This window comes from Andrena cerasifolii, unplaced genomic scaffold (assembly GCF_050908995.1).
Source record: "Andrena cerasifolii isolate SP2316 unplaced genomic scaffold, iyAndCera1_principal scaffold2154, whole genome shotgun sequence".
In the NCBI taxonomy this organism is placed as follows: Eukaryota; Metazoa; Arthropoda; class Insecta; order Hymenoptera; family Andrenidae; genus Andrena; species Andrena cerasifolii.
Genome location: NW_027487046.1, coordinates 4,288 through 14,994, shown reverse-complemented (window position 1 = coordinate 14,994; position 10,707 = coordinate 4,288). Strand labels below are relative to the sequence as shown.

The 10,707-nt window shown below is 20.2% G+C and overlaps 1 long non-coding RNA gene across 1 annotated transcript; it reads right to left on the bottom strand.

Annotated features, from left to right (window-relative positions):
- Positions 1-3,525: 3,525 nt before the first annotated feature.
- LOC143378293 (uncharacterized) lies at positions 3,526-10,367 on the bottom strand. The gene is made up of 3 exons (XR_013088088.1): positions 8,850-10,367; positions 6,632-8,350; positions 3,526-3,622 (listed from the first exon to the last, which is right to left on the bottom strand). It is a non-coding gene; the product is annotated as an uncharacterized LOC143378293 (long non-coding RNA).
- Between the last annotated feature and the right edge of the window lie 340 nt (positions 10,368-10,707).

Below are 10,707 nucleotides of genomic sequence, written 5' to 3'. Positions count from 1 at the left end.
TATCTATATTTATACACCTATTTTTTCTCTAGATAATTTACCTATTTTTTCTCTAATTTATTTACCTATTTTTTTCTCTAGCTTATTTACCTATTTTTTTATTTACCTTTTTTTCTTTGATTTAAGTAGCTATTTATCTCTATTTATACACTTTTTTTCTCTAGTTTATTTACCTATTTTTTATCTATTTATTTACCTGTTTTTCTCTACTTATTTACCTCTTTTTTCTCTATTTATTTACCTATTTTTCTCTATTTATTTACCTCCTTTGTTTTCTCTACTTATTTACCTTTTTTCCATCTATTTATTTACCTATTTTTTTTTAATTAGCTATTTTTCTCTATTTATACACCTATTTTTTCTCTAGTTTATTTACCTCTTTTTTCTGTATTTATTTACCTACTTTGTTTTCTCTACTTCATTAACTATTTTTCTCTGTTTATTTAATTATTTTTTCCTCTAATTTATATCCCAATTTTTTTATTTATCTTTTTTCCTTTGGTTTATTTACCAATTTTTCTCTATTTATACACCTATTTTTTCTCTACCTAATTTACCTATTTTTCTGTATTTATTTACCTATTTTTTTCTCTATTTATTTACCTCTTTTGTTTTCTCTATTTATTTACCTATTTTTTCTCTGTTTATTTACCTATTTTTTCCTTTAATTTCTTTACCTATTGTTTTATTTACCTTTTTTTCTTTGATTTATTTAGCTATTTATCTATATTTATACACCTATATTTTCTCTGTTCATTTACCTATTTTTCCTTTAATTTATTTACGTATTTTTTTATTTACCTTTTTTTCTTTGATTTATGTAGCTATTTATCTCTATTTATACCCCTATTTTTTCTCCAGATAATTTACCTATTTTTTCTCTATTTACTATTTTTCACTATTTATTTACCTCGTTTGTTTTCTCTATTTATTTACCTATTTTTCTCTAGTTATTTACCTATTTTTTCCTCTAATTTATTTACCTATTTTTTTATTTACCTTTTTTTCTTTGATTTATTTAGCTATTTATCTCTATTTATACACCTATTTTTTCTCTAGATAATATACCTATTTTTTCTCTATTTATTTTACCTCTTTTTTTCTGTATTTAGTTTACCTACTTTTGTTTTCTCTACTTCATTTACCTATTTTTCTCTGTTTATTTACCTATTTTTCCCTATTTTATTTACCTATTTTTTCTCTTTTTATTTACCTATTTTTCTCTATTTATTTACCTATTTTTTCTCTAGATATTTACCTATTTTTCTCTCATTTATTTACCTATTTTTTCTCTGTTTATTTACCTATTTTTTCCTTTAATTTCTTTACCTATTGTTTTATTTACCTTTTTTTCTTTGATTTATTTAGCTATTTATCTATATTTATACATCTATATTTTCTCTGTTTATTTACCTATTTTTCCTTTAATTTATTTATGTATTTTTTTATTTACCTTTTTTTCTTTGATTTATGTAGCTATTTATCTCTATTTATACCCCTATTTTTTCTCTATATAATTTACCTATTTTTCTCTATTTATTTTCCTATTTTTTCTCTATTTATTTACCTCTTTTGTTTTCTGTACTTATTTACCTATTTTTCTCTGTTTATTTACCTATTTTTCCCTATTTTATTTACCTATTTTTCTCTATTTATTTACCTATTTTTCTCTATTTAGTTACCAATTTTTTCTCTAGTTATTTACGCATTTTTCTTTCTCATTTATTTACCTATATTTTTCTCTAATTTCATTACATATTTTTTTATTTACCTTTTTTTCTTTGATTTATTTAGCTATTTTTCTCTGTTTATTTACCTATTTTTCCTTTAATTTATTTACCTATTGTTTTATTTGCCTTTTTTTCTTTGATTTATGTAGCTATTTATCCATATTTATACACCTATTTTTTCTCTAGATAATTTACCTATTTTTTCTCTAATTTATTTACCTATTTTTTTCTCTAGTTTATTTACCTATTTTTTTATTTACCTTTTTTTCTTTGATTTAATTAGCTATTTATCTCTATTTATACACTTTTTTTCTCTAGTTTATTTACCTATTTTTTATCTATTCATTTACCTATTTTTCTCTACTTATTTACCTCTTTTTTCTCTATTTATTTTCCTATTTTTCTCTATTTATTTACCTCTTTTGTTTTCTCTATTTATTTACCTATTTTTCTCTAGTTATTTACCTATTTTTTCCTCTGATTTATTTACCTATTTTTTTATTTACCTTTTTTTCTTTGATTTATTTAGCTATTTATCTCTATTTATACACCTATTTTTTCTCTATATAATTTACCTATTTTTCTCTATTTATTTTCCTATTTTTTCTCTATTTGTTTACCTCTTTTGTTTTCTCTACTCATTTACCTATATTTCTCTGTTTATTTACCTATTTTTCCCTATTTTATTTACCTATTTTTCTCTATTTATTATTCTATTTTTCTCTATTTAGTTACCAATTTTTTCTCTAGTTATTTACGCATTTTTCTTTCTCATTTATTTACCTATATTTTCCTCTAATTTCATTACATATTTTTTTATTAACTTTTTTTTCTTTGATTTATTTAGCTATTTATCTCTATTTATACACCTATTTTTTCTCCAGATAATTTACCTATTTTTTCTCTATTTATTTTACTATTTTTCACTATTTATTTACCTCGTTTGTTTTCTCTATTTATTTACCTATTTTTCTCTAGTTATTTACCTATTTTTTCCTCTAATTTATTTACCTATTTTTTTATTTACCTTTTTTTCTTTGATTTATTTAGCTATTTATCTCTATTTATACACCTATTTTTTCTCTAGATAATATACCTATTTTTTCTCTATTTATTTTCCTATTTTTCACTATTTATTTACCTCTTTTGTTTTCTCTAATTTATTTACCTATTTTTCTCTAGTTATTTACCTATTTTTTCCTCTAATTTATTTACTTATTTTTTTATTTACCTTTTTTTCTTTGATTTATTTAGCTATTTATCTCTATTTATACACCTATTTTTTCTCTAGATAATATACCTATTTTTTCTCTATTTATTTTCCTATTTTTCACTATTTATTTACCTCTTTTGTTTTCTCTATTTATTTACCTATTTTTCTCTAGTTATTTACCTATTTTTTCCTCTAATTTATTTACCTATTTTTTTATTTACCTTTTTTTCTTTGATTTATTTAGCTATTTATCTCTATTTATACACCTATTTTTTCTCTATATAATTTACCTATTTTTCTCTATTTATTTTCCTATTTTTTCTCTATTTATTTACCTCTTTTGTTTTCTCTACTTATTTACCTATTTTTCTCTGTTTATTTACCTATTTTTCCCTATTTTATTTACCTATTTTTCTCTATTTATTTACCTATTTTTCTCTATTTAGTTACCAATTTTTTCTCTAGTTATTTACGCATTTTTCTTTCTCATTTATTTACCTATATTTTTCTCTAATTTCATTACATATTTTTTTATTTACCTTTTTTTCTTTGATTTATTTAGCTATTTATCTCTATTTATACACCTATTTTATCTCCAGATAATTTACCTATTTTTTCTCTATATATTTACCTATTTTTCTCTCTCATTTATTTACGTATTTTTTCTCTGTTTATTTACCTATTTTTTCCTCTAATTTATATCCCAATTTTTTTATTTATCTTTTTTCCTTTGGTTTATTTACCAATTTTTCTCTATTTATACACCTATTTTTTCTCTACCTAATTTACCTATTTTTCTGTATTTATTTACCTATTTTTTTCTCTACTTATTTACCTATTTTTCTCTGTTTATTTACCTATTTTTCCCTATTTTATTTACCTATTTTTTCTCTTTTTATTTACCTATTTTTCTCTATTTATTTACCTATTTTTTCTCTAGATATTTACCTATTTTTCTCTCATTTATTTACCTATTTTTTCTCTGTTTATTTACCTATTTTTTCCTTTAATTTCTTTACCTATTGTTTTATTTACCTTTTTTCTTTGATTCATTTAGCTATTTTTTTATTTTCCTTTTTTTTCTTTGATTTATGTAGCTATTTATCTATATTTATACACCTATTTTTTCTCTTTTTATTTACCTATTTTTCTCTATTTATTTACCTATTTTTTCTCTAGATATTTACCTATTTTTCTCTCATTTATTTACCTATTTTTTCTCTGTTTATTTACCTATTTTTTCCTTTAATTTCTTTACCTATTGTTTTATTTACCTTTTTTTCTTTGATTTATTTAGCTATTTATCTATATTTATACATCTCTATTTTCTCTGTTTATTTACCTATTTTTCCTTTAATTTATTTATGTATTTTTTTATTTACCTTTTTTTCTTTGATTTATGTAGCTATTTATCTCTATTTATACCCCTATTTTTTCTCTATATAATTTACCTATTTTTCTCTATTTATTTTCCTATTTTTTCTCTATTTATTTACCTCTTTTGTTTTCTGTACTTATTTACCTATTTTTCCCTATTTTATTTACCTATTTTTCCCTATTTTATTTACCTATTTTTCTCTATTTAGTTACCAATTTTTTCTCTAGTTATTTACGCATTTTTCTTTCTCATTTATTTACCTATATTTTCCTCTAATTTCATTACATATTTTTTTATTAACCTTTTTTTCTTTGATTTATTTAGCTATTTATCTCTATTTATACACCTATTTTTTCTCCAGATAATTTACCTATTTTTTCTCTATTTATTTTACTATTTTTCACTATTTATTTACCTCGTTTGTTTTCTCTATTTATTTACCTATTTTTCTCTAGTTATTTACCTATTTTTTCCTCTAATTTATTTACCTATTTTTTTATTTACCTTTTTTTCTTTGATTTATTTAGCTATTTATCTCTATTTATACACCTATTTTTTCTCTAGATAATATACCTATTTTTTCTCTATTTATTTTCCTATTTTTCACTATTTATTTACCTCTTTTGTTTTCTCTATTTATTTACCTATTTTTCTCTAGTTATTTACCTATTTTTTCCTCTAATTTATTTACTTATTTTTTTATTTACCTTTTTTTCTTTGATTTATTTAGCTATTTATCTCTATTTATACACCTATTTTTTCTCTATATAATATACCTATTTTTTCTCTATTTATTTTCCTATTTTTCACTATTTATTTACCTCTTTTGTTTTCTCTATTTATTTACCTATTTTTCTCTAGTTATTTACCTATTTTTTCCTCTAATTTATTTACTTATTTTTTTTATTTACCTTTTTTTCTTTGATTTATTTAGCTATTTATCTCTATTTATACACCTATTTTTTCTCTATATAATTTACCTATTTTTCTCTATTTATTTTCCTATTTTTTCTCTATTTATTTACCTCTTTTGTTTTCTGTACTTATTTACCTATTTTTCTCTGTTTATTTACCTATTTTTCCCTATTTTATTTACCTATTTTTCTCTATTTATTTACCTATTTTTCTCTATTTAGTTACCAATTTTTTCTCTAGTTATTTACGCATTTTTCTTTCTCATTTATTTACCTATATTTTTCTCTAATTTCATTACATATTTTTTTATTTACCTTTTTTTCTTTGATTTATTTAGCTATTTATCTCTATTTATACACCTATTTTATCTCCAGATAATTTACCTATTTTTTCTCTATATATTTACCTATTTTTCTCTCTCATTTATTTACGTACTTTTTCTCTGTTTATTTACCTATTTTTTCCTCTAATTTATTTACCTATTTTTTTATTTAACTTTTTTTCTTTGGTTTATTTACCTATTTTTCTCTGTTTATTTACCTATTTTTCCTTTAATTTATTTACCTATTTTTTTATTTGCCTTTTTTTCTTTGATTTATGTAGCTATTTATCTATATTTATACACCTATTTTTTCTCTAGATAATTTACCTATTTTTTCTCTAATTTATTTACCTATTTTTTTCTCTAGTTTATTTACCTATTTTTTTATTTACCTTTTTTTCTGTGATTTAATTAGCTATTTATCTCTATTTATACACTTTTTTTCTCTAGTTTATTTACCTATTTTTTATCTATTCATTTACCTATTTTTCTCTACTTATTTACCTCTTTTTTCTCTATTTATTTTCCTATTTTTCTCTATTTATTTACCTCTTTTGTTTTCTCTATTTATTTACCTATTTTTCTCTAGTTATTTACCTATTTTTTCCTCTGATTTATTTACCTATTTTTTTATTTACCTTTTTTTCTTTGATTTATTTAGCTATTTATCTCTATTTATACACCTATTTTTTCTCTATATAATTTACCTATTTTTCTCTATTTATTTTCCTATTTTTTCTCTATTTGTTTACCTCTTTTGTTTTCTCTACTCATTTACCTATATTTCTCTGTTTATTTACCTATTTTTCCCTATTTTATTTACCTATTTTTCTCTATTTATTATTCTATTTTTCTCTATTTAGTTACCAATTTTTTCTCTAGTTATTTACGCATTTTTCTTTCTCATTTATTTACCTATATTTTTCTCTAATTTCATTACATATTTTTTTATTTACCTTTTTTTCTTTGATTTATTTAGCTATTTATCTCTATTTATACACCTATTTTATCTCCAGATAATTTACCTATTTTTTCTCTATATATTTACCTATTTTTCTCTCTCATTTATTTACGTATTTTTTCTCTGTTCATTTACCTATTTTTTCCTCTAATTTATTTACCTATTTTTTTATTTAACTTTTTTTCTTTGGTTTATTTACCTATTTTTCTCTGTTTATTTACCTATTTTTCCTTTAATTTATTTACCTATTTTTTTATTTGCCTTTTTTTCTTTGATTTTTGTATCTATTTATCTATATTTATACACCTATTTTTTCTCTAGATAATTTACCTATTTTTCTCTATTTATTTTCCTATTTGTTCTCTATTTATTTACCTCTTTTGTTTTCTCTACTTATTTACCTATTTTTCTCTGTTTATTTACCTATTTTTCCTTTAATTTATTTACGTATTTTTTTATTTACCTTTTTTTCTTTGATTTAATTAGCTATTTATCTCTATTTATACACTTTTTTCTCTAGTTTATTTACCTATTTTTTATCTATTTATTTACCTATTTTTCTCTACTTATTTACCTCTTTTTTCTCTATTTATTTACCTATTTTTCACTATTTATTTACCTCCTTTGTTTTCTCTACTTATTTACCTTTTTTCCATCTATTTATTTACCTATTTTTTTTTAATTAGCTATTTTTCTCTATTTATACACCTATTTTTTCTCTAGTTTATTTACCTCTTTTTTCTGTATTTATTTACCTACTTTGTTTTCTCTACTTCATTAACTATTTTTCTCTATTTATACACCTATTTTTCTCTACCTAATTTACCTATTTTTCTGTATTTATTTACCTATTTTTTTCTCTATTTATTTACCTCTTTTGTTTTCTCTACTTATTTACCTATTTTTCTCTAGATAATTTACCTATTTTTTCTCTATTTGTTTACCTATTTTGTTTTCTCTACTTATTTACCTATTTTTCTCTGTTTATTTACCTATTTTTCCCTATTTTATTTACCTATTTTTTCTCTATTTATTTACCTATTTTTCTCTATTTATTTACCTATTTTCTGTTTTTATTTACCTCCTTTGTATTCTCTACTTCATTACCTATTTTTCACTATTTCTTTATCTATTTTTTTCTCTAATTTATTTACCTATGTTTTCTCTGTTTATTTACCTACTTTTTCTCTATTATATTTACCTACTTTTTCTCTATTTATACACCTACTTTTTCTCTAGTTTATTTACCTATTTTTAGCTATTTATTTGCCTATTTTTTTCTCTATTTTATTTACCTATTTTCTTATGTACTTATTTACCTCTTTTTCTCTATTTATTTACCTCTATTTTCTCTATTTATTTACCTGTTTTTTCTCTATATATTTACCTATTTTTCTCTCTCATTTATTTACGTATTTTTTCTCTGTTTATTTACCTATTTTTTCCTCTAATTTATTTACCTATTTCTTTATTTACCTTTTTTTCTTTGATTTATTTAGCTATTTATCTCTATTTATACACCTATTTTTTCTCTAGATAATATACCTATTTTTTCTCTATTTATTTTCCTATTTTTCTCTATTTATTTACCTCTTTTGTTTTCTCTTTTTATTTACCTATTTTTCTCTATTTATTTACCTATTTTTTCTCTAGATATTTACCCATTTTTCTCTCATTTATTTACCTATTTTTTCTCTGTTTATTTACCTATTTTTTCCTTTAATTTCTTTACCTATTGTTTTATTTACCTTTTTTCTTTGATTCATGTAGCTATTTTTTTATTTTCCTTTTTTTCTTTGATTTATGTAGCTATTTATCTATATTTATACACCTATTTTTTCTCTAGATAATATACCTATTTTTTCTCTATTTATTTTCCTATTTTTCACTATTTATTTACCTCTTTTGTTTTCTCTATTTATTTACCTATTTTTTCCTCTAATTTATTTACTTATTTTTTTATTTGCCTTTTTATCTTTGATTTATTTAGCTATTTATCTCTATTTATACACCTATTTTTTCTCTATATTATTTACCTATTTTTCTCTATTTATTTTCCTATTTTTTCTCTATTTATTTACCTCTTTTGTTTTCTCTACTTATTTACCTATTTTTCTCTGTTTATTTACCTATTTTTCCCTATTTTATTTACCTATTTTTCTCTATTTATTTACCTATTTTTCCTTTAATTTATTTACCTATTTTTTTATTTGCCTTTTTTTCTTTGATTTATGTAGCTATTTATCTCTATTTATACACCTACTTTTTCTCTATATAATTTTCCTATTTGTTCTCTAATTTATTTACCTATTTTTCCCTATTTTATTTACCTATTTTTTCTCTTTTTATTTACCTATTTTTCTCTATTTATTTACCTATTTTTTCTCTAGATATTTACCTATTTTTCTCTCATTTATTTACCTATTTTTTCTCTATTTATTTACCTATTTTTCACTATTTATTTACCTCTTTTGTTTTCTCTATTTATTTACCTATTTTTCTCTAGTTATTTACCTATTTTTTCCTCTAATTTATTTACTTATTTTTTTATTTACCTTTTTTTCTTTGATTTATTTAGCTATTTATCTCTATTTATACACCTATTTTTTCTCTATATAATTTACCTATTTTTCTCTATTTATTTTCCTATTTTTTCTCTATTTATTTACCTCTTTTGTTTTCTCTACTTATTTACCTATTTTTCTCTGTTTATTTACCTATTTTTCCCTATTTTATTTACCTATTTTTCTCTATTTATTTACCTATTTTTCTCTATTTAGTTACAAATTTTTTCTCTAGTTATTTACGCAATTTTCTTTCTCATTTATTTACCTATATTTTTCTCTAATTTCATTACATATTTTTTTATTTACCTTTTTTTCTTTGATTTATTTAGCTATTTATCTCTATTTATACACCTATTTTATCTCCAGATAATTTACCTATTTTTTCTCTATATATTTACCTATTTTTCTCTCTCATTTATTTACCTATTTTTTTATTTAACTTTTTTTCTTTGGTTTATTTACCTATTTTTCTCTGTTTATTTACCTATTTTTCCTTTAATTTATTTACCTATTTTTTTATTTGCCTTTTTTTCTTTGATTTATGTAGCTATTTATCTATATTTATACACCTATTTTTTCTCTAGATAATTTACCTATTTTTTCTCTAATTTATTTACCTATTTTTCCCTATTTTATTAACCTATTTTTTCTCTTTTTATTTACCTATTTTTCTCTATTTATTTACCTATTTTTCCTCTAATTTATTTACCTATTTCTTTATTTACCTTTTTTTCTTTGATTTATTTAGCTATTTATCTCTATTTATACACCTATTTTTTCTCTAGATAATATACCTATTTTTTCTCTATTTATTTTCCTATTTTTCTCTATTTATTTACCTCTTTTGTTTTCTCTATTTATTTACCTATTTTTCTCTAGTTATTTACCTATTTTTTCCTCTAATTTATTTACTTATTTTTTATTTACCTTTTTTTCTTTGATTTATTTAGCTATTTATCTCTATTTATACACCTATTTTTTCTCTATATAATTTACCTATTTTTCTCTATTTATTTTCCTATTTTTTCTCTATTTATTTACCTCTTTTGTTTTCTCTACTTATTTACCTATTTTTCTCTGTTTATTTACCTATTTTTCCCTATTTTATTTACCTATTTTTCTCTATTTATTTACCTATTTTTCTCTATTTAGTTACCAATTTTTTCTCTAGTTATTTACGCATTTTTCTTTCTCATTTATTTACCTATATTTTTCTCTAATTTCATTACATATTTTTTTATTTACCTTTTTTTCTTTGATTTATTTAGCTATTTATCTCTATTTATACACCTATTTTATCTCCAGATAATTTACCTATTGTTTCTCTATATATTTACCTATTTTTCTCTCTCATTTATTTACGTATTTTTCTCTGTTTATTTACCTATTTTTTCCTCTAATTTATTTACCTATTTTTTTATTTAACTTTTTTTCTTTGGTTTATTTACCTATTTTTCTCTGTTTATTTACCTATTTTTTCTCTAATTTATTTACCTATTTTTTCCCTATTTTATTTACCTATTTTTTCTCTTTTTATTTACCTATTTTTCTCTATTTATTTACCTATTTTTTCTCTAGATATTTACCTATTTTTCTCTCATTTATTTACCTATTTTTTCTC